Source organism: Mauremys mutica, chromosome 4 (assembly GCF_020497125.1).
Source record: "Mauremys mutica isolate MM-2020 ecotype Southern chromosome 4, ASM2049712v1, whole genome shotgun sequence".
Taxonomy (NCBI): domain Eukaryota; kingdom Metazoa; phylum Chordata; order Testudines; family Geoemydidae; genus Mauremys; species Mauremys mutica.
The window spans coordinates 121,065,044-121,091,874 of NC_059075.1; the positions used below are offsets into that span (position 1 = coordinate 121,065,044).

Genomic DNA, 26,831 nt, shown 5'->3' on the forward strand with positions numbered 1-26,831 from the left:
GTGGATCCACGAGAAGGGCTGTCACACTGGAAGGGGCATCTCCCACGGACCGCACGGGGCCACAAGTGGGCACGATCTGTGAGTCCGTGACACCCTGTTCTAAGTGATCATGACAAGATTGGGGGTCAAGCCCCCTAGGAATCCTGGGCCCAGCCTTGTTGGGGTTACGAGGTCTCTGCCACACACGAGAGTAGAAAGAGAGTCCTTGGGGTCAGGCAGCCACTGGGTAAGGGGGTGGGGACTCAGATCCTTTTGCCGGCCAATTCCACCGGGATTGTGTAAAAGCCGGGGAAGTTCCTGACAATAGCCGGACCAGACCCCCCTGTCATCATTGCTTCTCTCTTTCCCTTCCCCCCCCCATCTCTGCTGCTCTCCCTCTGGGCTTTCTCAGCACCTGGCCCCATAGCGCTTCCTGGCAGCCAGAGACTGGGCTTTCTGCACCTGTGGATGTGGCTTCTCTCCTGATTCCTAAGGAAAGGAACCTTTCCAGGAAAGGGCCACAGCTCCTGGGAATCTGTGGGTGGCTGTGAGCAGAATTTGGCTCCTGGCACACAAGGCAACTTAAAAGCTGAGTGCCCAGACAGGGGCTTGAACCCTGGACCCTCAGATTAAGAGCCTGATGCTCTACCAACTGAACTACCTGTGCTTGTTAAGAGTATCTTCACCGTTCACCACAAGAGTGAGCAGGCAGGCAAAAGAGAGGCAAAAAAAGTCCCAGCAACCCCTCCTCTTTTTCTGCACAGCCACTGCCTGTCAGCAGGATTCCTCCTCCCTCCTGTGCCTCAATGTGACTGAATCTCCGCGCCTAGACAACTGGTCCGTCCACTGCACCTCAATCCCCCATGCCTAAGCCTCCCTGCCAACGCCCTTTATCTGGCTTCATAGAATTAAATCTCACATGTCACTGGGAACTCAACATTTTGTGCCCAGAGAGTCTCAGCCCCCCTCAGTAGATGACCCAAGAAACACAGTGTCCACCTTTTCCAAAGAAGTGCTTGAAGTAGCTTTTTTTTTCTTTTATTTTTCTTCTTCTTCTTCATGTGGCCTAATGGATAAGGCGTCTGACTTTGGATCAGAAGATAGAGAGTTCAAGTCCTTTTGTGGTTGTGTTTCTGCAGTTTTACCTTCATGCTTAAAGTCCTGCTCCCTTCAGGGCTGGAACCTCTTCTTGGCCGCTCAGGCCAATGCTCTGGCTGCAGCTAGAGCCCTGGGAAGAAGTTGGGGGTTGGGCATCACAAAGGCTGGGGCATGAGCCCCAGGTGCTTCCAGTCTAGCCTTTGCCATTCCTGACTTGCCAACGAAAATGGGCGGCTGCCCGGGCTAGCATGTGCGCCTGTCCCTGTGCTGGAGGGTACTTGCTAAATAGCGCCTTAGGAACCTGGGTGTTTCTCTGCTTCTCGGCAGCTGCGGAAAAGCCTCTTGGGGTAAAAGCTCCTGCCTCATTGCAAAAGTCAGCATCTTGAGTGGGAATGGTAAGAGGAGCCACCGGGGGGCTGGCCCTGCTTTCCTACCATCTTCGATAATGGCCACAGATCATCATCAGCCGCCCTGCATGCTGGTCTGCATGTGGCCTTCAGTGGGCTCTTCCCCCCTCCTGCCTAGCCCTGACTATGAAGCCTGGACCTGGCACTCCTTCCTTTAAATGCCATGTGGACAGAGGAAGAGTGTGGCAGCTGCAGGTACAGAGACCAAAGTTGTGGACATCAGGTGAAGCAGCAAGAAACAAGCATCTGGTCAACCCGCTGGAATCTCTAGCCGGACTGTTAAGTTCTAGGACTCTAACCCATAGCAGCCAATCCATTGAACCAGCTGGACCAAAGACCTACCTCCAATAGGCATCAGTCACCCAGCAGGAGGGGGAAGAAAAAAACCTCACCCTACTTCAACCAGAGAGTGTGTAACCAAGCACATTAAGCTCCAAGGGTTTGCAGCAAACCAGCATATCTCCAGGAGGTCCCACTGAGATTTGAACTCAGATTTCAGGATTCAGAGTCTTGAGTGTTGCCCATTACACCATGGGACCTGCTGCTAAATCATTTTCTTGACCCCTATGACTCTCAGCTGGCTAGTTTGCACTCCGCACTTATTGCTTCCCACCAGCGGCTTCCTCTCGCAGGACTCTCTCTCCTCCTCCATCGACTGTGGTCCTGCACTATCAGATCTGCAGGTCCTGCCCTGTGTCCCCGCATCCCCCTGCTATGTCTCAGTTCCCTGCAGGCTGCAAAAATGTCAGGGGAGGCCGCCCCTCCCTTCACTCGGTGGTCCCGCTCATATTGGCCAGCTGCAGCCTCATCTCCTGGAACTCGGCCAGCTGTCGCTTGGTCTGGTCGTACAGTCACATGCTGATTGGCTCCCCTGCCTGGATGCTCTTGTGGAAATCCCACAGGTGACACTGCAGGACTTGGCACCACTGGTTTCTTTAATGTTGTGGTGTTTGCCCGACTGCTGGAAGAAAGCCACCAACTCCTCCCTCACCGACTCCCACCAATCCCCCTGGTTGTCATAGAACCCTCTGATGCATTCCCGTTCTGCCAACACCGCCAGGCCTTGCCTCCCTGCTCCTTTATCTTGCAAGCTCTGGATGTTCAGCTTCCAATATCCTCTGCTGTGGGTCAGGGATTTGCCCACAATGAGCACACGGTGAGAGCTGCATGATCCGAACAGTCCATTGGCACCACCCTGCACTGGGCTGTCAATGTGCTCTCCTTCACGTAAATCCGGTCAATGCGACTCGTGGCCTGTCCCCGCAGAAAGGTGTATCCCCTCTGCGGCTGCTGTGAGCTTGGGTCAGAGGAATAAGAGGCAACTGCCCACCCGCCACTGGTTCCACTACGGAGAAACACGTCCTCTAAGCCAACCTCGCTACAGACCTGCACCAGGTAGTGCTCATTATAGAAGAGTTTCCTCTGACAGTCGGGAAAACAGGATCAGCAGTCCTCAGGCCGTCTGCAACAATTGAAATCCCGTCCCCCAACACCAAACACCGTGCGGTCCAGAGGAAGGAAGCCAGTTCCCTCCATAGAACTTTCCTTTCATGCCTTAACTGGGAACCATACACACTAATATAGCTGTAACCAGTGCCATGGAGCACAAAGCCCACCAGTAATGCGCTCCCTGGTCAGAGCTCCAGCACCTTCTGTACTCGCAGCATGAATGGGAACAAGACTCCCACTCCATCATTCTTCCCTGGCACAGAGGACCAGAAAGACAGGCCCTTCATCCAATCACCTTAGAATCATAGAATCTCAGGGTTGGAAGGGACCTCAGGAGCTACCCACATTCTGACCATCGAGCTACCCTAGAGTTGTTAATGTGCATTTCCTGAACACCCACCATGTCCAAGTCCAGCTGCTCCACGGCACTGAACATCAAGGGCCACCAAATCCCTTCCACCTTCCACATGGCCACTTTAACAGATCCCTCTTCCAGGGTACTGCTCTTACTCAGCTGCACAGAGGAGTTTTCATCTCCTATACCTGCCTGTCACTGCCAAGCACCCCCTCTGGCACCATTCCTGAGGGCCACCCTGCCTCACTCTTTTCCTGCTATATTGGGTCCACCAATAACTCATAAGGAGAGACAGGTCCTGTCCTTCATTGTTAAAGGTCAGGCCAGCCAACTAGGGGCAGAAGCCCACAGTATCTTTTCCTACTGCAGAGTCCAAGCTCAGGGACTCACCTTGGGTGCAGGCACCGCTGTGCTCCCAGAAAACAAGCCACCACTGCACAAAGAGGGATGAAAGGGCCTGCCAAGGCCTGGGATTGAACCAGTGACCTGTAGAACTTCAATCTATCGCTTTCCCAACTGAGCTATTTTGTGGAAATACTTTAGCCTGTTGCTTCTCTGTCTGGGAGGATTTTGCAGCAGTTGCACACAAAAAGGACATTGTGAGCGTCCCATGAAGACAAGACTTCCTTTTGCCTGCCTTGCTCAGCTTGACTTGCTTCCTCACCCCGTTTCTGCCCTAGTGCCCGGGTTCACCTGGTGGCAGAAGGGGACTGGGGGCCAGTGGTGCGGGGAGGAAGTTGAGCTGGACCCTGAGCTAGACTAGACCTTGGCGGCGAGAGTCTGGTCACTACTTGCCGCCCCACCCTGTTGTCCTGGCTTCCCCCACTGGGTGTCATTTACGGAGGGAAGTGGGGCTTCTGCCTCCCCTTCCCGATTTTCACACCGCAAAGGAGTGCGAACAGGAAAACGAACAGCTGCTCCACACCCCCACCGGAGGAACCCGGCACCCTTAGCAGTGGTGAGTAAGAAGTGTCTGTTGGCTGACAGGGCCTGTCCCCGAGGAGCTGGAACAGCAGCTGCCGCCTCCCCCTCGGCTCCAGGCTGTGGGAAATGCTCATTGCCTGGCTGCATGGGCGGACGCTGCTCCGTGCTCTGGAGAGCGTCTGTATTGCTCTGTCAACCCTCCATCTTCACTGAGCCAGTCTGGTAAGGTCCCAAGTGCCCACTCCGGCCTGGCAGCTGAGAGTCTGTGCAGACGTCAACCCCCCTGCCAGACCCACAGGCAGCAGCAGCACCAGCCCCCCCAGCACCACAGGGGCACTCAATGCACTTCCTGTAGGGAAATGGCTCCTTGGCGTCCAGCTGCTAGAGTGAGAGCCAGGAGAGAGCAGTGTCTGGCTCACCTTGGGGGCGAGAAGAGACCTGGTGAGTGCGGATCTCCCTCTGTCTCCCCCGCAATGCTGGTCAGTTTTATTGTCACTGTGATAGTCAGTGCTTCCCTTCAGGGCCGGCCCTAGAGGGGTCCGGGACAAATCCCTCCCTTTCTGCCCCAGTCCCTGCCCCCACTGCACCCTTTCCCCCAAGCCACCACCCTGTCTCATCTCTTCCCGCTCTGCACCTTCCTGCCCCATTCCTCTCCCTCCCCCACCTCTTCCCGTCCCTGCTCCTCCCCATCCGCCTCCTGCACCCCACTGAACAGCTGATCACTGGCAGGTGCTGAAGGGGAAGAGGAGGAGCTTGTCGGCAAGGCCTGTAGCAGGGGCACTGAGCACTTTTTTTTTTTCCTGTTGGTTCTGCAGCCCTGTTGCTCACATGGAGTCGCTGACTTGGCTCCTTTCACACGCTAGAGAGAGGAGCAGAACCAGGGCTATGGCTGATCTATGGGGCGCTCGGTGAGTGGCAGAGGCTACAGGGGCTGAGAGTTTGCCTGACACCTCAGGGACACAGTGTGAGGTGGTGTCCCAGGGATCTCTATGAAAGGAGCAGAACAGGATTTACTTGGGGTGGGGAGAAAATTGAGAGTGTCTCAGGGGGTTGTACAGAGGTATTGCCCTGGTGAGAGACTGGCTAAAACACAAGCCTCGCTGTGAGCAGGATTCGAACCTGCACAGGGGAACCCTATTGGATTTCGACTCCAACACCTTAACCACTCGGCCATCACAGCTGTGAGCACAAAACTGCCCCAATGCCAGAGAAACTGGTAAAGAATCACAATGCCCAGGCATGAAATCATCTGAACTACAGAATTCCCACAGCAAACCTGGCTCTCAAAGCACAGGGGGGATTTGGATTTGTTCTCTTTGCTTAGCCATGTGCAGTCGCACAGAGAGCGCATTTAAAAGTCTCCTCTCCCACAGAGCGGGAATGGGAAATGATTCTGAACTTGAAGCCTGATGTGAATGACGATGTCTGGACCACATGGCCAGGGACTGGCCTTTGCTATAGAAACCAGTGACACACGGAACCAGGCTAAGGAAAATGTTTCCTGGAGTTAATAACTGGATTAGCAGCAGTATTGTGCAGAGAAATGTCTCACAAGAGGAGCCAGCACATTGGTGGTTCGGTACAGTGGGGGAGGTCTAGCTTTGGTTTCTGGCCAACAGAGGAATGAGTTTTATTGTCTCCAAATTTCAGTAGAAAAATTCAGACCCAAACTGTGTGTGGTGGGGGTTTCTCTGGTTTTCATTTGTTTTGTTTTGTTTTTCTCATTTGAAATGTCCTTGATAATTTGTCTGGGAAAACTATTTGGACAAGGCCAAGGAAGAGTTAGAACAATTACAAATCTCCATGGGAGTGAGGGGGTCTCTCAGCGCCGGGGGAGAGGTGGAGATTTTCATGGAGGGGAGTTGAGGAGATAAATGAGAGGCTTTTGCTCCAGCAGAGGGAATGCCTTGTAAGTTTCATTTTTACCAAGTGAATCCCCCCGGCACACACACGTTGCTCCCCTGCTGCTGCTGCTCCATCTCAAACTCCACTGTTACCCCTACCATGTGACCTACAGCTTCCTGCTGACAAAGCCCTTATATATAAGAGACAAAATATCAGGCCCGACACCTGAGCTGGGGACCCGCCCCCATAACACTGCTCGAGGGCCTGGGCCCGGGGTGTTCACAGCCCCTCCTCGAGCCCAGCCTGGCTCCTCACCTGGAACAAAGCAGAAGCGTTCGTCGGCCTCGCTACTCTCTGAGTCCCAGGCACTGCTGCTGTCCCATGGGGAGCGGGCTGAGCTGCTGGGGCTGGGAGAGGGATCCTCCACCTCCTGCCCTGGGAAGGCTGGAAGGTCCCCACTGACCGGGCAGGGCAATGCCTCCTGCTGGAAATGAGGGCTGGGCTCCTGGGGCCGCTGCTGCTCACACAACAAGCTCCGGAGCCACCCTGCCCGGTTCCGCTCCTGGGCTGGGTCCTGCCTGCCCAGCCGCATCCTGGCCCAGCTCCATTTTGGCCTGGCCGGTGCCTCTCCCACCTCGACGCCTGCGCCAGAAGCAGGTTTTCTCCACCAGAAGGCTGGGCACTTCCACCTCCTGGCCCGGCCAGGAGCTCCTTCCCCGCCAGCGGGGACGGAGGGGCCGCTCTGCTCCTGGGGAAGATGGCAGCTGCTTCCCTCAGGCTCTGGGGCCACCCGCAGAGCCTTCTTCCTGAACATCCTCAGGAGCCTGGCCATCCTGGAACCGAGCAGGGAGCAGGCGTGAGTCTGGGGTCAAGGCAGCCTTTCACTCATGGGCCTTTTCGCTCCCTCCTCATCCCTGCTCAAACCAGAGCAGCCCCTTCTCCCCCAACACGAGTGCAGGGAGTGCAAGCTACACACACTGGCAGGAGTTCATTGCATGATCTGCTCCCCCTCAACATTCCCCCTCATCATCCCTGGGGCTGCAAGAATCGGGGAGTCTCATCCTTTTAGAGCACTGGGGTCAGTCACAAAGACCATTGGTCACTTTGGACAAGCAGCTCCCTCCTGCCAGCCCAGGCCACACTCACACCTCCCCTCCACTCCCCGCCCAGGCTAGAGAAGGAACAATCCCCACTTTAAAGTCCCTAGGCATAGCAATGCCAGGGCCCCCTCATTTCCCATTGATTTCCATGCTCAGGAGCTCCCCGGGTCTGGCTCAGCTCAGAGACTCTCAGCCTGGGGAACAGTCTCCCACAAGGGAAGGGCTTGGAGCCCCATTGCTGGGACCTTGCCAAACACACTGGAGACGGCTCTGGAGAAGCCCCTCCCTGGTCTGAGAGTGAGGGGCTCCTGGGGGCCGTTTGCAAATCCAATGTCCTTTGGGAGAGATTCTCTCCCCCTCTTTCTGCCTCTCCCCAGACAGACAGGGGACACCACCGAGGAACTCTAATGCCACTCACTTGTGAGCGATGGATGGAGGATGTTCAGTGTCATCCCTCACCCTTCTCCTCACTGTCCAAGCCCAAGGCAGGCTGGAGAGGGGCGTGGTGACCTGAGGAGTTACCCTGCCCAGCCAGCAGGCAGGGTGATGACACTGGGCAATCGGCTGGCTGTGAAAACAAGAGTTTGTCTTATTGCCAAGGAAAGGAGAAACTTGGCCAGCAGCAGGGGGTGCAGAACATCACCCTAGTGCAGGGGTGACAGCGCCTCCGGGATCCTGAAATCCCAGCACTTTACACACCTTCCTGGAGCCTCCCAACCCCCCTGGGCTGTCGGGACTGTTTCCCCAACCCTACTGATGAGAAACAGGCCTGGGGAGGGGAAGCTACTGGCTCAGGGTCACCCCAAGTGTCAGAAGTATGGATGGGACCCAGCAGTCCTTCATTCCAGGCCCCTTCTCTAACCACTGCTGCACACTCCCTCCCACAGCTGGCAATTACAAGCAGGCCCTCATGGCACCTCCCCCTGCCTTTGAGAGGGAGTGTGCTCCGCTGGAGTGACTGGGCCAGGGGATTGGGAGTCAGGACTCCTGAGTTCCATTGCTGGGGATTTAATACTTTCCCGCTATTGGAAAGTGCTGGGAGAATCCCCCAGCCAAAGCTGCTCTGACAGTGCTAAGCAGCATCTGACCATTCAAGGTCGGAGTGCACTGTCCAGGAGGAGGAGTGTTTGGCTCTGGGGTTTCACTTCAGCCCAGTCTAGAGAGAGGGGCCCAGCCATGGAGTTTGGCTCAAGAAGACCAATTCTCCAATTTGTTAAGGGCGTTTTGAATTCCAATCCTGTGCTCCAAAGTGCTTGGTGTCAGTTGCAAATTTTAGAAGCATGCTCTCCGCTCCATTTTCCAAATCATTCATGAAACTATTGAATAGTACCGGACCCCGGACTGATCCCTGCCGGACCCACTAGGTGCACCCTCTCCATTGGACAGCCAGACATGGAGAAGGGCTCTTGGAGTCTGGGCTTTCAACCAGCTCTGCACCCACATGACACTGATTGCATCTAGACCGCATTTCCCTTGTTTGCTTGTGAGAATGTCCTACGGGACTGTGTCAAAAGCCTTAGTAACACTGAGATAGATCCCATCTACTGTTTACCCACGTCCACCTCCACCTACCACCTGTAGGTGCTGCTGACAAACTGATTGTTTAAGAATGTATTCCAGGATCTCTCCAGCTATGGAAGTGAGGCTAGCTAGTCTGTAAGTCCCAGGGTTCTCTTTGTTCCCCTTTGAAAGATAGGTCCTGTCTTGTTCATGGATGGGAAGATGTTCTTTTTCAGGGATCTCAGAAGAGAACTGGGGCACAACACCTGGTTTGTTAAGGCCACAAAAACAGAGGCAGGAACCTCTTCAATCCTGCTGGCAAAGAATCCCAGGTACTTAAGAGACAGAGACTCACATCCCTGAATGGGCTTTAAAAAAGGCAGTGGTTAAAAAGTTTGGCCCCGACCATTTCTTGTTTCCACAGACTAGACATTTTAGCAAACTTTGGAATTCCTTGGTGCTAAACACCATGAAACTCCCCTTTCTCCTTCACAGAGGGCTTTAACGCTCCTTATCTCACTCAGGCTCACGACCGCCCAGAGTTCGAGAACTGTCCCTGTTCCCATTGGACAGATGGGGAGGAACCTGAGGTACAGAGAAGGGAAGTGACCTACCCAAGGGCCTACACAGCAAGGCGGTGACAGAGTCAGAAAGAAAAGCCACCAGTCCTGACTCCTGTTCTAACAAACAGCAAAACCCCCTAGAGGCAGGGATAGAGCCCGGGAATCGAGATGGTGGGGAAATTTCACTGAAACCATTTCTGTCAGAAAATTCCCTTCAGACTAAACCAGTTTGTTTCTTGAAATCATAACAAGCGGGATGAAAGTTCTTTGCAAAAATATGTTGTTGCAAAACAAAAGCATCTCCTGTTTATCAGAGTGTGTTAAATTGTCTCGTCGCACACAAAGAGGATACACTTAGATCTCAAAAATTAGATAAGATGCTTCAGTCTGAGCTAAGTAGTTGCTGCTCTTAACAATTTCAAAATAAAGAAAATACAAATAAAATAGAATATTTCAGCTATTCTATTATGTCATAATCTAATCGGAGTAAACGTGAGAGGACACCTCATATTATGCACTACTCCTACTGACACTATCCAATGGATCCCCATCCTCCACCAACCGTAAGGTAGGTAGGAGCAGATCATTATTATCCCTACTTGAAAGAGGGAGAAGCTAAGGCTGAGAAAGGAGAATTGACTTGTCGTAGGTCACACAGCCAGTCAGTGGCAGAGTTGGGAATAGGACCCAAGAGCCCCGATTTTCAAATTAACCATCGAATCTTGAATTTCAGACATTGAATGACCTGAATAAAGTGCTCCAGACCAACAACAGTGCACAGTAATTATTAAGCGAGTATTTTAGGAGAACTGGAATGTTAGAGAGAATCATGACCTGCTCAGAGACAATTAATGCAGAGAAGCAGCAAAATTAATCAAACGTATAACTGGCTATGACTTATTTACTTGGTCTTAAAAGAGAACAACAAGGACCCGAGTCTCCTCCCTGTCAATAACCCCCTGCTCAGCCAATCAGGGTAGAGACTGAGGATGGGAGGCTGAGGGTCCTCACCAGAGAGCCCAAAGGATGGCCCAGGTCACTGGTGGGGATCACTGCCCCAGCACTATTTCAGGCCCACATTTTTGGGTGGACCTCTCACAGTGGGAGCTGCAGAGCACTCCCCCGCAACACACACACACCCACACACCCTGCTCCTGCTGTTGGGAGGGGAACAGGTGAAAGGACAAAAGAAGCAAGAGACAAAGAGATAGGAGGAAGGGATGGATGGAGGAAAAGATGAAACAAAAAGGACAAACCCTAATGTCCCCAGTGATTCTATGGGACAAAATCCCAGGTGCGGAATAAAATTCTGCCTCCTTAAGCTTGTGTTTTCCATGCCTAGAATTCAACCCTCACCAGATGGATCAGACTGAACAGGTTTCAAACCTTGAGGAGTCTCTTACCTTCTAAACAGAGACAGCTGTTTTCTAGTAAAATCAGGAAAAGGGAAGGAGGAAACTCGAAAGTGGTTCCTCCTGGCGCTCACGTACGTGAACCCGAATACTCTCTCAGTTCTCAAAAAGACACCTCGAGAAGGAGACTTGCTGAAGCAAAGCCACAGGGGTCTCTGAGGTTTCCCTGGCCCCTCACCCCTGTCCTGCCTAGCTGATGTCAGCATCTCTCTGTGAGGTCACCACCTCCCCACCACCTTTGACCAATAGTGTGAGGTCCTGCAAAAAGCCTTTGTGATGTCACTGCCACACCCCTCCCTTGCTGTGCTAATGTCCTGCCCCTGGCCAGGCACTTTGGAGGCTTGAGCTACTCCCTGTGGATCACCCCACTCAAGGAGCGTTTGTTCGAGGAAGCTACACTATGGTTCTGTTCTCACTGAATGGTCATTTCCAATTGTTTGCTCAGATCAGCATTAGGGAAAATGATGCTCTGGGCAAAGCTTGTACTTTGGCACTTCCCCATTGCCCCTGGACGATCCCCACTCTCCCTTTACCGCTAGCTCCTGCACTCCCAAACCTTGCACCTCCTTCACCCCTAACTCCTGCCCCCTCCTGTGCCCCCTTTGACCTTAACTCCCTGTGCCACCAGCCATTGCCCCTCTCCTGCAGCCCCTTCACATGGTTCCAGTGCTGGGGGCCTCGCACTTGTTCTCCCTTTCCCTGGGCTTTGGCATCACTAGCCCCTGATTAGCGAGTAGGGTTCAGTGATCCCCAAAATATGGGGCATGACTCCTAGGGGGACACAGAGGAACATTCATGGGGGCACCTCAGGGCCTGAGCCAGCCCCCATGGAGAGCAGGGAGGTAGCAGCACTCAGCCCCACTCTGTCCCAGCTCTTCCCCAAATCCCACCCTCAGCCTGGGCCTCTGGCTCCCAGCTCGGCCTCGACCCCCTTACCCAGGTCTGCACCCCTCTCCCCAGCAAGCAACAGCCCCACTCCCAGCCTCGGTTCTTGACCGCGGCTTCCGAGGGTCCACAGCCATGGATAAGAGGGCACACTGTGAAATGTTTGGGGACCACTGTTTTAGGATGATGTTCTCAATCACTTCTATGAAGTCCAATAAAAGCTATTCCTCACCCACCTACCCCTCCATCAGGACCGACTAGGTATGTTCAGCTGCCCTTCAGTCATGCAGGAAGGATAATAACATTTCATTCCATTCAATCCTAAAGTGATTTGTAACCCACCACCAGCCAAAACTGGTCATTTTGGGAAAGTGGCCCCATCATGCTGCATACCTGGGCAGAGTAGGTGTGTCTATGCAAACACAGTCTGTTCCTGAAGTCTTTCCCCCAGCTCCTCACTAGATGTGAGGGGGGAGCTCATTCAACCCCTGCTTCCACTTAGTATTTAAAAACTCCTTATTGTCCCTATCTCTTTCGGCCTTAGATTCCTCCTCCTGTCTCTTTCTTAACAGCTCACATGAGGTGGCTGAGTGGTTAAGGTGATGGACTGCTAATCCATTGTGCTCTGCACGCATGGGTTCAAATCCCATCCTCCTTGGATGTGTTTAGTCTTTACCCCTACTTTATAGACATCCATGTCCCCCTTTGGTACAATGACAGATCAAACAATATTGCTTCTTGCAAACAAAAACCTTCAGAAACTCAGACCCCACCTTGCTTTAAATGTCTAAATCCCAGATTTCTAAAAAATCTCTAGTCCTGTATTTCTTAGTTTTTATCTCAAAAGGTAACAGCCTCATCATCTCCTCCAAACACCCTGGGACCTGCCCAAATTATTAAAATACCCTCAACCCGAGCAAGGCCAGAACAGTGAACCAGAGCTAGTGGCTAGGCCAAGCTGTTCTGAAGGAAGCAACTCAAACATTTTCTCCCTGCTTCCCTTGGCAAGGTCTGACTGAGAAAACAAAATTCCCCAAACTGAAAATTTTCTGCTGAAAAACCAATACTAGTCTGTTTGGGGACTTTGGTTTGAAAGTATTATTGTTATTATTCTCTTCTGATTTCTGAATCAGTTTAGTTCAGTCTTTGTCCTCCAGGTGTTTCCAGCTGCTGAGTTGTGGGGAAGAGAGGCCAAGTCATGATATCTCTTCCCCTCTTTCATAGTTTCCTTCCAACTTGCTAGGAAGTTCCTTTGCTACAATGTGAGTCAGGCAGTGTCCATTGTCGCGTGCTATCTCAGAGAAGTCTGCATTGTACACGGTTCCTGGGATAGTCCTTGGGAGTGTGGATACCTTCAATGGGCCAGCAGTGAGTCTGGCTCCTCCATTGTCGCACCTGAAAGGCTGGTGGTAGGCATTTCCCAACCTCATAACATATCTCAGTAACGCACACAGAGCAAAACTTCATAACTTCCCAACCAATGCGAGCACACACAATCCAACATGATATTAATGTTCAGCAGATCAAGACTTTTGAAATCATACCTCACGAGGCAGACTTTGTACAAACCATGTCATTATATGAGAGTGGTGAATATGGGGTTTCCAGGGTGCTGCTTTGAGCACAGCGTGCCACACCTGGGCTTCCATTGCAGTGGAGACGTACCCTTAGAGTCCATTTCTCCTGGGATAAAGATGGCAGCAGGGCTGGCCTGGGTCATCTGACTTGGGCTCCTGGGTGTAAAGCTGAGGGGCTAAAAACTGTGGTGCCGATATTTGTGTTCATGCTGAAACCTGTGTTCAGAAACCCTCGCCCCTCATGGGGCCTCAGAGGTTGGGCTCAAGCCCATATGTCTGCACTGTAATTTTATAGAGGTTGGGAGGGAGTTTAGCAAGTGGAAATGGTAAAACCTCATTGAGGGGACTGGACCACACCACTGACCTATCAGCTCTTAACACCCAAACTTTCAGTAACTCTGTTATCAATACCTGTAAGTGTAATTTAAACCATAGGTCCATCTAGCTCTGAATCTTGTCTTCTGACAGTAGCCAATACCAGGTGCCCCAAAAGCCACTCCCCAAGGCACCACTGGGAGTTGAACCCAGGATCTCCTGTTTACAAAAACATGGGTTTTAACCAGCTAAGCCAGGGTGCCCACTATTAATAAAAGCATCGTGTCTGTCTACACCTAACTCTGCCAATCCCCACTGGGCCCTGACAAGTGTGGTGCATATTTGGCTTCTGTAAAGCAGAGGAGCAGGTGAAGTTTTGCTCCCAAGGTTTGTGTGTGATTCTTTGGACAGGTCTACACTACAAAATTAGGTGGGTGTAATTAGATTACTTAGGCTGGCAATGCAGTTATATCAATCTAATCCCGGTGTAGACAGCAGCTCAGCTGTCAGAACTTTCTGGAGCTATGAAAGGGGAAGGGCCTACCCTCTGTAGCAGGAATACAGGGCAGGAGAGTTCATGGTGGGATACTGGTGGAGACCAGTTATGGTGATATAATGACCAGCGGCATTTACAATGACAATTTGTTGCTTTAAGTTTGCTGCAAAAAGCTCTAGGCCTCTCGTCGCGGTGGTTTTATTTTGTCACTAAAACAGGGCAGTTTTGTCGCCAGATGTGGCATTGCAGTGTGTGCACCAGCCAAAAGCTGCTGACTGAGGGAGCGTTGTTTGTTTTTCATACACCTGAGCAATATAATGATGCTGAAATAACTTTGTAGTGCAGACCTGGCCAAAGATTCACACACACACACACACACACAGAGCTTGCAAGGAAAACCTCACCTGCTCCTCTGCTTTGCAGAATCCAAACACATGCAAAGGCTCCGGTGGGGATGGCAGGGAGTCAGGTGTGGGCAGGCACTGTCTTTTAGGTGTGGGCAGGCACCATGGCTTATCTTGCTACAGCACCTGTTTTGTAAACAGGAGATCCTGGGTTCAATTCCCAGTGGGGCCTTGTTAAGTAACTCTTGGGGCACCTGGCATTGGCTACTGTCAGAAAACAAGATTCAGAGCTAGATGGACCAATGGTCTATCCCAGTAGGGCTATTCCTATGGTTTAAATTACACTCACAGGCACTGATAATAGAGTTACTGAAAGTTTGGGAGTTAAGAGCTGATAGGTAGGTGTTCCAGCCTGTCACAGATGACCCCCTCCCTCTGGGACAGGAGCAGGTCTGGGCTCTCACACCAAATGGCTCGTTGTGGCTGCCAGAACCTGTTGGCAGCTCGTTTAGTTTCCACCGAGGGTTGAGTCCTGCTTTGTGCACCATGTGTGAGAATGAAAATCCTAAACCACCCTTTGAAATAACAAATGCAGCAAGACGTGTTATTGTCCCTGCCCCAAAGCAGATAGACCAATGGAGAAATGCCATTGAGTCCATGGTAATACTCCACTGCCATTTTACCTGTTTCGCTTGCTAAACTCCCTCCCAACCTTGTGGGGTCCAGAGCCCGGTATTGAGCCTGAGCCGAGATGTCTACGCTGCAAGTTTACCACCCCACAGCCCAAGCATGTCTACCCTGCCATTAACACACCCAAGTCACTATTCTCAAACCCTGGGTCAGCTGATTGAGGCTTGTGGGGCTTGTGCTGCAGGGTTATAAAATTACAGTGTAGAAACTTGGGCTTGAGCCCAGCCTCCGAGACCCCACGAGGGGTGAGGGTCTCCGAGCCTGGGCTCCGGTCTGATCCCCAGGAGTCCAAGTCAGACGATCCAGGCCAGCCGGGCCACAGGGCTTTTATCACAGTAAAGATGCCCTCTCAGGGTATGTCTACATTGCAATGTAAGCCCAGGGTTAGCAGAAGTCATGTCAGCAGCCCCAACACATAAACATAAACCACGAGGAAAAGACCCAACCCCAAATAAGCTGGGCAGTGTCCTTTTCCCTACGGCTCGTAAATCCAGCAACCAAAAGTCCTTTAACATGAGCCATCCCCTCTCTGCACCTCACTCGCAGCTGTTGTCCTTAGTCAGTGCAAGCCCAGAGGTGCCTCTGTACAGTTCATCTGCCATCCTGGGTGGAAAAGGGGGAAAATAAGAAGGCACCGTACTCACTATGTTATCTAGGGACTCACTCATCCCTCCACAGCCACCCTGTCCTAAAGTTGCTCTAACACATAAATTTTAGTATTGGGACCCAGGCCCCAGCCCGCTTGGCTTTGGAACCCATGTCCCCTGCCTAGCAAGTGCTACTGAATTGAGGGTGAGTCCTTCAATCGGGGTCTGCCAAGCACAGTTGTGCTGCCCTAGATTCCCACAACAAGGATAACAACCCTTTATTTTACTCCTGCCCCAATAACAAGGAGACTGGGAATCCAACACCAGCCAAACGTGATCATTTCGGCAAGCAATCCAACATATTTCCAACATGCTGACTCATACACGAAACCTTGCAAGAAAATCTTCCTGAGGGGGTCTGAAGCACCTGCTGCTGGAGTGAGCCGTGGGTTGGGATTGAGGTGCACTGGAAATAGGAGGGGGCAGTGGGTTGAGACAGAGGAGAAGGGTGAAGAGGAGCAGGCTCTGGTTGGAAGTGAGGAGCAGTGAGCATAGGAGGGACTGAGGGTTGGGACTGAGGGGCACTGGGAATAGAGGGGACATGGGTTTGGGATGAAGAGCGTTGTCGTTTGGGGATCCAGCAGGACAGGGGAAGGTAGCAGGTGATTCTAATTCCTTAAGGATATTCTGGGTGGGGGTGTGTGCAAGTGCAGGGGAGGAACATGCTCTATGCCCAGAGGCCTTTATTCCTCCAGGCTGCAAGGACAGAGGGGATGTCAGGAAGTTGCCCCTTCAATCCCCCCCACACAAAGGCCCTTCTTAAAAAAGGCAAAGTCTTGAAGAGAAAAAGTAACACCAAAGAGGACTCCAGAAAAATAGTTTAAGATACAGTGAGTAGTTTATTACCTGACCAGAGACTTGAATCCTGGGCCCTCAGTCTCACAGCAAAAAAAAGTGCAAGTTGTGCAGAAGAGAAACTAGTCAAGAGAAAGACAGAATAGGGGAAACTTGCTGCTTTCTCTCTCTTCCCAGCCCTGCCCTGGCCTGGTATTAGTGCTGGTTAAAAAAAGGGGAAAATATCAGCATCTATCAGCCTTTCATAACTGTACAATACTCAGCACAATACAGAGGTGCCCATGTGCAAGTGCCGAATGGTTGGATTGGCTAATGCAGCCTGTAGACGTCCAGGGCACACGGGGATATAGAGCCAAGTGTTCATCACCATCATTATTTCAAAGGAATAATGATAATGGTAGCAAGGTTCACAATTGACTCAGCAGTTGCATACAAAGGTGCATGTTTGGCAGTTACATTGGCTTGGGTTGGCCACCCTGGTCTAGATGTAGAAGTTACAACATTTAAACTTGAAAGAGGGGCCAATTTCCCCATCATTTCCCACCTTTACATCCCAAAACGATGACTTTCTGAATGAACCCTCCTCGTTCAGCCAGAAGATCTTGGGGTGGGTGTAGGAGTCACTGGTTAAAATTCTCTGGACTCTGTTCTGAATCAGGTCAGAGCAGAGGTACCTAGTGATCTAGTCTGGCTGTAAAATCTATACATCAACACCAAATATGGTGTGAAATTAATTCTCAGAAATGATTGTTCCCCACCCAGACCCCAGCAAAGGGCTCTCCAAGGAAGGGGGCTGTTGAAGAAGGAAAGAAGAAATATGTCCTTCTCTCCCTGCAGGAACTGGGCTCTGTGCTTTGGACAGAAAGGAGGGGAAGGAAATGGCTACATGACGGCAGCAGAACCTAAGAAATGAAACACAACAGGTTTCTGAGCACGTTGCTTCTGAACAGTGAACGAACCTGACTCCTGTATCATGAAAAGCCAGAAAGCCATTTCTTTCTATGACCGGGAGAAAAGAGTTGCAATAATTCCTGCCCATTTACTTTTGAATTATTTTACATTATAAAGAAAATTGTAACAAAATTAGTCTGAACTTGAGCTGCCTGTTATTAAAAGCTGGTTCCCCAATTCAGTTCCAACTGCTCTGCTAGAAACACCCCGAGGTCCCTGCTCACCCTAGAAAGAGAAAAAAGAGAAACTCCCACTGGGCACTGCCCTTGGCTCCAGGCTGCTGTCCCCGGGTGCAGGTGAGGACTGATTGTTTGCTGCTGAGGAGGGAGCCAGTAGAGGCCTCTGGTGCTCTGCTCCTAGCATCTGTCCAACCCAGGCTGTCCTCTGCCTCAGCTGCTGCTCCCAGCCTGCTCTAGAGTCAAACATGCAGGGCCTCCAGGAGAACAGAGGCTGGAACAGGGCAGCAGCCTGGGTTGGGCTGGGAAGATGCTGGGAGTTCTCGTTCCCTGAGAACTGGCCTGGCTCCCTTCTCAACAGCAAACAAATCAATTCCACGTCCCCTCCCCAGAAAAACCAGCCTGGAGCCAAGGGGAGCAGGAGACGATTCCCTCTAGCTCCCACTGAGGCAGGAGAGAACCCAGGGTGTTCCTAGCAGAGCTTATGGAACTGACATGGGGAAACCAGCCTTTAATAACAGGCAGTTCCAGTTTAAGCTAAATGTTTTAAACAATTTCTACAACATTAAATAACCCTTCAAACACAGTGTCACCATCCATAAAATTGCTTCAGCCTTATAGGTTCCCAAGTGCAAAACGAAACATCTCTTCAAATCCAAGGGAGTGGAGATCAGTCAGTGTTCAGAGTCATCCCACATAAAAGAACCATGTTGTGGTACATACTGGCCTCATCATGTGGCCATCGCCTTTCCCTCCTCTCTGTTAAAAGTTTTGGTATTTTGCACAGAAACTTTCTTCCCTCAGGAGAGACCTGGAAATCAGGGCTGCCAGCCACACAAACACCTTTAAGAGGAGGCATCATCTGTCAAAAAATGATCTCACTCCTTCAGTTCAGAGACACCCTGAAATGTTACTTATCAGGGCAGAGCCAGAGGATTGAAAGCAGTTACATCAAACCCCTGTGTAGCTAACAGGAATGAACACAAACACTCCCTCGTATCTGAAGTGATATTTAGTTTTACCCTTGGTAAACTACAAGACTAAAGGGAAAGGCAGTGGTGGTGCCAGATATAAAGAGTAAAACACAAAACAATCATCATAGTTATGCCCATAATGACTGCAAAATATTTCTATATACTTCTTATTATCATCAGTGTATTATTTTCTCTGGTGTCTAGACATTGACTAGACCTTGACCAAGAAATTTGGCTCTTGATAAAATAATCGACTACCCCTGGTGAAGGCAATGGACTTGACACCCACTCAGGTATCCTTACACAGGTTCAAGTACTGACAACAGTGACTGCCTTTTAGCCATAGCTTTTAATCAGGGCAATACATTGATATGAACTCCTGTAAAATCATTTCCCAGCACGGGTCCTTCACCCACATTCCTTAGGGCATTGGGCCACTGTAAACGGGTCAGACTCACCCCCGCGGCACCTCCTGCTGGTGACTCCGGGGAATTAGCTCTGTCCAGCTCCGGAGCGCCCTCTGCAGGCCGGTGATCCACCTGTTTGCTACTGGCCCGAGTCCCTCCTAGGACCCTGGTGCCCCTTTTACTGGGTCTCCCCTTCCCAGGGGAACCCCCACCCTCTATCCCCACCTTGCCTCAGTGTATGGCTACTGCCAGTCATTGTCTAGCCCCACACTCTGGGGTAGACTGGAGTATCAGCCAACTCATCCCTGGCAAGGAGGGTTTGGACCTGCTACTTTGTCCTACCCTTGGGCTGCCCTCTGCAACCCACAGTACCTTTGGCCTATAGCTAGGCTGCAGCCTGGGGCTTTCCAGGCTGGAGCTCCCCAGCTCCTCAGCCTTTCCCCAGCCCTGCTTCACTCAGGTACCTTCTCTCTAGTTTCCAGCAGCCAGGCCCATCTCCCTCTGAAGGCAGAGAGAGACTATCTGGGCTCCTGGCTCATAGCCTTTTATAGGGGCCAGCTGTGGCCTGATTGGGGTGTGGCCCAGCTGCAGCTACTTCCCCAATCAGCCCAGCTTGAGAGCAGCAGCTCTCAAGCCCTGCCAAGCCGCTCTCAAACCCCTTAAAAACCCAAAGCAGGGAGCCACCCTGCTACAGCCACCATGTGAATGTTTCATTTCCCTCCTCAATTTCACACAGAGACACAATTTCCTTTGCACAAATCCATGAACAGTAAAACCTCCCTGTGTCTCTTGTCTGAGCTAGGGCGTTCGATTCCAGGGAACCCTTCTCTCCTGCAATGGCAATGGTCAGACAGAGGGGAGGTGGCACCTGCGTCCCTGCCAGGGAGATATTGGCTCGGCTCTTTCTTTCTGCTGCTGTTGTTAGTCCATGAAACATCAAGGGAGGAATGCAAGGCTGAGTTCATGCACCAACCCCCTGAAATATTTCAGTGCCCCAGAGAAATCCTGACCCTGGCTATTGGAACAATGTGCTGGAGATTCGAATAGAAACGGGACTGTCTAAATTGTCAGAGTGGGGAATGAACAACAATCTATAGCAATGTCGTTAGCCACAAACACACTCTAATCATGCTCCAACCAGAAGGGAAATGGGCAGGAACTCTTGCTGTTCAGCCATGGACACACTTACACTAATGCACATCCGTGAGTGTGCTGGGGGAGATGGTCTGAGCAATTTGAAGTGACAATTCTGTGAGAACAGAATCATTGTGTAGTAAAACAGCTGTATATCAAGTAGTTGTGGCCGAGTGGTTAAGGCGATGGATTAAAAATCCATTGGGTCTCCCCATGGAGGTTCAAATCCTGCCACCTACAGAAGCATTAGTGTGTTGTCATTGCTGTTGTCTTAGTGCCTGAGCATCCATGGAGCCAAACTAGAGCCAGATCTTGTCTCACTCTGAGGCTGTCTACACTTAAAATGCTGCTGTGACACTGCTATAGCACTGTGGAGAAGACAGTTGCTATCAGTGAGGGGAGGGGTTTTCCATCCCTGTAATACCTACATTGACAGGACAATCTTTCCTTCCATTTAGCCCTATCTATCCACGGCTTAGGTCACCTTAATTATACTGGTTCTGGGGTTTTTCACACCCTGAAAGATGTACTTGTTAGAGGGTTTATCCCATCACCCTCCCATTCCCTGGTCCTTCTCACGTGACCAGAGAGCAGCAATACATGAAGTTCAAAGGTGCAAACAATTCAATGTTTATTGGGGTAAACTTCCAGCAAGCAATGATTCCAATTTCCGTCCTCAGTGTCCCCCTTCCCAGCTCTGACACCACAGAGCCTTGCCTGTGTCCCTGTTCCCATTCCCTGTTCCTATTCCCCACCTTAGCAAAACATAATTCCAATTCCCCTACCCCATTCCCCCCCTTACTTCCTGATTGACTGCAGACTATATAGTAAAACTTGAGTTCTGCTTAGCTATGCCTTAACCAATCATTTTACTGAAATGTAACTAACCAATCCTAACATATTGTAACATGATTATCTTAACAATTATATCCCACCACCTTAATTGGTTTACACCCAACAAATTAATTATACATCAGACTGAAACAATCACAGCACCGGACAGAGATTATACAGACAAGCAATAGGAAAGTGGGGACTACAGTGACAGAACAACAAAGAAATGAGGATTTCACACCCCAGCTATTGATAAGTGGGTTGTTGCCAGACAGGATGCTATCATGGTAGAGGTTGTGGGTGATGGTTGCTTAACTGTCTGGCCCCCAGGGCAGGATTTTGAGGTTCACCATTACTTTCTCAGAATGCTAGCACCCATCTTTTGTTCACTTAAAACGTGAGCAGGGAGATTACAACACCGCAGAACTCATGGAGCTCCAGGAAACGTGTAACTTTAGGTCTGGGTGAGTGTGTCTAAAAATCAGCTGTGCTGTAGAAGGTCTCTAGGAGTTGAAAATGTGCCATCTCGACCTCCCTAAAGAGTTCATCAAATATTAATGAAAACTAGGGTTGATACATGGTAGTCTTTGTAGTAGTAGGGTGGTGGACTGGTCTAATGGGCTAGTTTTAAGACTCTTTTTTCCTATCTCTTGGGTGTTCTGGTCTCTGCATAGAGACGTGGTTTCACATCCCACTCCTGACAGTACCATTTTCTTCTATCTGGAGAAAATGCCTCACTTCACTCTCCTTTGCAACAATAGAACACCATTTGCTTAGCTTTTCTATTCCAGTAGTTGTAAGAGAAGTTCCAAACCAGGGGGAAACAGTGCCTGTTCTCTCGACAGATCAATTTTTGTCTTTCTTCATTTCAAGCCATTTTCTCAGACACATCCGTATTTCCCACACTATTTTGTTTAGTGTTCTTTGCTTTTATGAAACTTTAGGGTCATCATTTAATTGCCACACAACCGTACTTATGAAGTGAAGTGAAACACAATATTTTTTGGATACTCTTGCAGAAGAGTTTTGCTTTCTGACCTGGAATTGAACAGGAGCTACCCGAGTGGGACAATGCTACTCCCTTTTCTTGACTCATCCAAAAACGTAAGTTCTTGGTGCCCTTTGTTTCCCTGTTCTTCAAAGACAAATCAGCTGGTTTAGCAGCTACTGAGAAAGCCCTTGAAAAGGGCCCCAAAATTGATAGCAACTGGTTTCTGTAGCATAGTGGTTAGAACATTTGCCTTATATGCAAAAGGTTCCCTGGTTCAAAGCCAGGCAGAAACAGTGCTGCTTTCTTTTCCTTGGTCTTTTATCACTTCAAGCCCTTTCTCAACTACATCCATATCTTCTATGTTTTCTTCCTCATTATTTTTTTCCTTTCATGAAGCTTTAAATTCAAAAGGAGAGCCTTAGCTGGCATTTTGAGGGAAGGAACAGACCATCATTTGGGAGATTGCCAGCTATGTAACAAATCTGAGTAGAAGAATCCCAACCCTTTGTCCTGCATATTTAGCTCCCAGCCAGCAGTTTCCCCCTCACTTTTATTTATGTTGAGCTAACTACAAACAACCTTGTGTATCCTTTTCATGTCAGAGAAATCTATTCACTGATGATCACATTTCTGCTACTTTCCTGGCTAGGCAGGGTTGGGGTGTGAGGAATCAGAACATAATAATTGGAACTCTCTAAACCCTCCATTTAATATACAACATCACATTCCCCTTTCTAAATAACATTTTCCCATAATATTTTTGAACACTCAACAGCTTGTTTGCCTTCAAACGATGTAGTGGGAATTCTATGACTGGCTAGCCAACTACAAAAGCAGTTTCTCCTCCCTTGGTGTTCAAACCTCAGCTGCTAGAAGAGGGTCTCATCCTCCCTGATTGAACTAACCTCCTTATCGCTAGACTGATTCTTACCTGCATATTTATACCTGCCCCTGCAAATTCCCACTACATTCATCTGACAAAGTGGGGATTCACCCACGAAAGCTTATGCTCCAATACGTCTGTTACTCTGTAAGGTGCCACAGGACTCTGTCTTTTTGAGGCAAGCGCAGCTGGCTTCGGATGGTGCTGACGATGGATAGAAAAAAGGCTGGAGTCAATGACAGATGAGACCACAGAAGGAGCAGGGGAATGGCAGCCCCACAGAAGGTCCTGGGTGCTCAGATGCCCCAGTTATTGCACCCTGGCCTGTCGTAGAGAGAGAAAAGACACAGAGGGACCCAGCCCCCCTACAGTGATCCCATGAACAAGAACCTGGTTGGGAGTGGGGTGAAGGTACCCTCTGGGCAAAGTGGAGCTGAAATCCCTCAGTGTCCTGGAATTTAATAGGAAGCTTCAAACCATGCATGGATGTGGGCTGAGGTGCATCAGCAGAAGGTTGGGCTGGACAGGGGCGGCAGGTTTGTATAATTTTTGGTAGTGCCCAGAATGGGACTAAGTCCTGCCCCCCCCCCCCCCGCCTAAGGCTCTGGGAAGGAGTTTGGGTGTGGGAGGGAGAGAGATTGGGCTCTGGGAGAGAGATTGGGTGCAGGATCTGGACTCAGTCAGGGGGCTGGGGTGCAGGAGAGGGAGTGGATCACAGGCCCTTGGAGGGAGTTTGGGTGCGGGTGTGGGGTCTGGGCTGGGGCAGGGGGTTGGGGTGCAGGAGAGGGTGAGGAGTGCAGCATTTACCTCAGGCATCTCCCAAAAGCAACCCGCAGCCCCCTCTGGCAGCAGCCCCTAAGCAGGAGGGCCGGGGGCATCTCTGTGCACTGCTGCCCGCAGACTCCCCCCACCCCCGCAGCTCCCATTGCCACAGTTGACAGAGTTGGCACTTGGGGTGGGGGCAGCGTGTGGAGACCCACTCCCCACCCCAGGGGCTGCAGGGACGTACCAGCTGTTTCCGGGAGTGGTGTGCCACATGAAGCGAGGGCGGGCAGGAAACTGCCTTAGCCCCCTTGTGCTGCTGGTGGTGGTCCCCAGGCCCTTTTAAATTGCCATGGGGTGGGAGGCAGGAACAGGGGGACATTCCCAAGGGCCTAATGTTGCTTTGCACAATGATAAATCTTGGAACAGGACAGAAATGAAATGGCAGCAGAACCTAAGGAATTAAAAGCCTCCGGATTCTTGTGTGTGTACTGACTCCGAACGGAAACTGTAATTTGACTCGCTTTGTGTCTGCGGCCAGTAAAATATCAAGGGAAAATCATTCCAGTGATTGTGACCCTGGGTTTGAGGCTTTGGTCTTATTAAAATGTAACTAGCATGTTACACTTGTGTTTTTAAAGGTGGCTTCCCCAAGCAATCCCAAGTTGTTCTTCCCACAGCTGGCTGATGGTGGGCAGCAGAGGATTTCCCCAGTCTGGGGGAATCTCTCTGGGCCCCACTGTTAGTTCTCCATCCTTTCTCCCCCTAACCGCACACACCACTCCCCTCCCCATTATCAATGTTTTGGAGTGACCCCTCCCTCCTTTTATGGGATACAGACTCTCTGTGACAGACTGACTGGGGCTCCTCTCTGCATGGCCCCAATGGGGAAGGAAAGAGACTGGGGCGGGGCGGGGGGAGAAGATGGGCAGAAGGAGTCAAATGGGGCTAAACCAGAATAGAGGAGATTTTCTTCCTGTTAAAATGTATTGGAGTCTCATCTTGAGTTAGGTTTGATGTGTCAGCCTTTCAATTACCAGGCAAAGGTGTGAACCACAGAGACTGATAACTGCCTGCTTCACCTGAGAAGCACCTGCAGTGGTGCAACTGGTTAGTGCAAAGGGGGATACTGCTGGGGTTATGAATTCAAGCCTTATTTGGAGCACTGGTTTCTATTACCTGTGTAGTTTCCCCCACTTCCTTTGCCCAATACATGGGGAAAGTGCCATACTAGGAAAAAGGTGAGTAAGTTCTAAAATGTGGCAGTGAGTGCACAACTTGGAAACATCCCCCCCGTGCTGCTATTAGTTCCAGTAGATTGTTCACTGGCAACATGAATTGATTTCTTTGCTGCTGTGAAAGCTGCCAGGAAAAGTCTCTGGTCACCAGAGCATCCCTGGCTCCTTCCATGCCCCAGTCACTGCTGTAGGAGGGTTCTATATACACTGAGCCTAAAGCTTTTCCAAGCCTTCTTAGTGCAGTTAGGAAGGTGTCAGTCACGTACTCTGAAGGCCCTGAGTTCAAGCCACAGAGAAAGCAATGGTTTTCGCTCCCTGCTTCAGATTTTCTACAGGAAATCAGAGAAAAGAAACTATAGGAGAGTGGTCTCCCACCCATCTAACACACACGCACACAGAGACTTTTCTAAGGCATTATCTTTTCCTTCTCTATGGAGTTTGTATTCTTCATAGAGCAAAATAAAACAAAAACATGCAAGTCCAAGCCTAATACAGTATGAAATTCAGAACAGATAAAATCTCACCCTCAGAGATCTTCCAATAAGCTTCTTTCGCAGACTAGACTTATTTCTTGTCTGGGCCCAATCTTTTCACCTGGTATAGTCCTTGTTCCAGCTCAGGTGATAGCCAGGGGATGTCTCATGACTGCAGCCATGTTTGTTCAGTTCCACCCCCTTATACAGCTTTGGTACAAGGCAGGAATCTTTTGTCTCTCTCCTGGGGAAAAGCCCCAGGTTTCAGATGGATTCCTGTACCAGGTGACATGGTCACATGTCCTGTGAGACCCCAAGCCTTCATTCTTCCTGGCCTGACTCACAGATGGTGCAGGACAGAGCCATCTCCAGTCGATTGTCCTGGTTAATGGGAGCCATCAAGATTCCAAACCACTATTAATGGCCCACATTTTGCATAATTACAACAAGACATCAGAGTTATAGTTCATATTTCTAGTTTCAAATCCAAGAATGATCGGTTCATACAAATAGGATGAACACACACAGTAGATAATAAGCTTTGTAATGATACCTTACAAGAGATCTTTTGCATGAAGCATAGTCCAGTCACTTTATATTCACACTCATTAGCATATTTTCATGAAATCCTATGGAGTGAAACATCACAGCAGGGAAACGGGTTTTACTGCGGCACCTGGGAGCAGTTGAGTTTCATGTTCAGGCTGTGGTATGAGTTCCTCCAGGTTTCTCGTAAGCACATAGGGACCTTAGTGGGTGCTCTCGATACAGGAATGGCCCAGACATGATAAAGTGTTGGGGATAGCATTTTCCTTTTTTATTTGTGTATTTCCAATGACATTTCTGTTTGTGATTTTGTTTTGCTTTGTATAACTGTGTTTTCTCTTGGATTTGATATTAACTAAAAAAAGAATAAGGCCTCAGGGTGCCGGATGGAGGAGCAGGCTGGGGCTAGGACTGCTTAGAGAGCAAGAGTAGTAAGTTTTCTGTATTGTTTCCTACACTGCTTTTCTTGACTAGTTTCTCTTCTGCACAAAATTTGTTTCTTTTATATATGATCCTGGCTAGCTCAGTTGGCAGAGCATTGGCCTTTTAATCTGAGGGTCCAGGGTTCAAGTCCCTGGTCAGGTGAAGAGAGAACTAGTCCCCCAAAAACTAAAAAAGGCATCTCTCCAGTATGTTATTTGACATCACCTTTTTCCCCCAGGACTTCACCATTCCTAGGAAGGGCTATGTACTGCCTGGGACTTAAGGAGCAACTTCCTCACATGCCCACCGGCCTCTCAGTCTGGATTGAGAAAGGCCTCTGGGATCTGCAGCAAACTGCTGCATGCCAACTTGGTGAGCAAATGCAGGGCTGCCCCCACAGGGTCATCCTCAGTAGAGGTCTAGGGGTTCCCTATTGGTCCCATGGTGTAAGGGCCAGCACTTGGGACTTTGAATCCTGCAATCTGAGTTGAAGTCTCAGTGGGATCTGAGAACAATTCCTGTGCCACAAACCCTGCTGGGTCTTCCAAGGTTCTATCTTGCTTTCTCAAAGGTCATGGTAGCCTGTCTTTTGCTCGTTAGCTGTTGTGACTTGAGCACAAGAGGGGACATTTGATCCAGAAGCCTGGCCATGCCTGGA

The 26,831-nt window shown here is 50.3% G+C and overlaps 4 non-coding genes across 4 annotated transcripts; 1 reads left to right on the forward strand and 3 right to left on the reverse strand.

Annotated features, from left to right (window-relative positions):
• Positions 1-573: 573 nt before the first annotated feature.
• On the reverse strand, positions 574-646 carry TRNAK-CUU. Its single transcript has one exon. It is a non-coding gene; the product is annotated as a tRNA-Lys (tRNA).
• Positions 647-1,951: 1,305 nt separating this feature from the next.
• TRNAQ-CUG lies at positions 1,952-2,023 on the reverse strand. The gene has a single exon. It is a non-coding gene; the product is annotated as a tRNA-Gln (tRNA).
• A 3,287-nt stretch (positions 2,024-5,310) lies between these two features.
• On the reverse strand, positions 5,311-5,392 carry TRNAS-CGA. Its single transcript has one exon. It is a non-coding gene; the product is annotated as a tRNA-Ser (tRNA).
• A 14,790-nt stretch (positions 5,393-20,182) lies between these two features.
• On the forward strand, positions 20,183-20,263 carry TRNAF-AAA. Its single transcript has one exon. It is a non-coding gene; the product is annotated as a tRNA-Phe (tRNA).
• Positions 20,264-26,831: the final 6,568 nt, after the last annotated feature.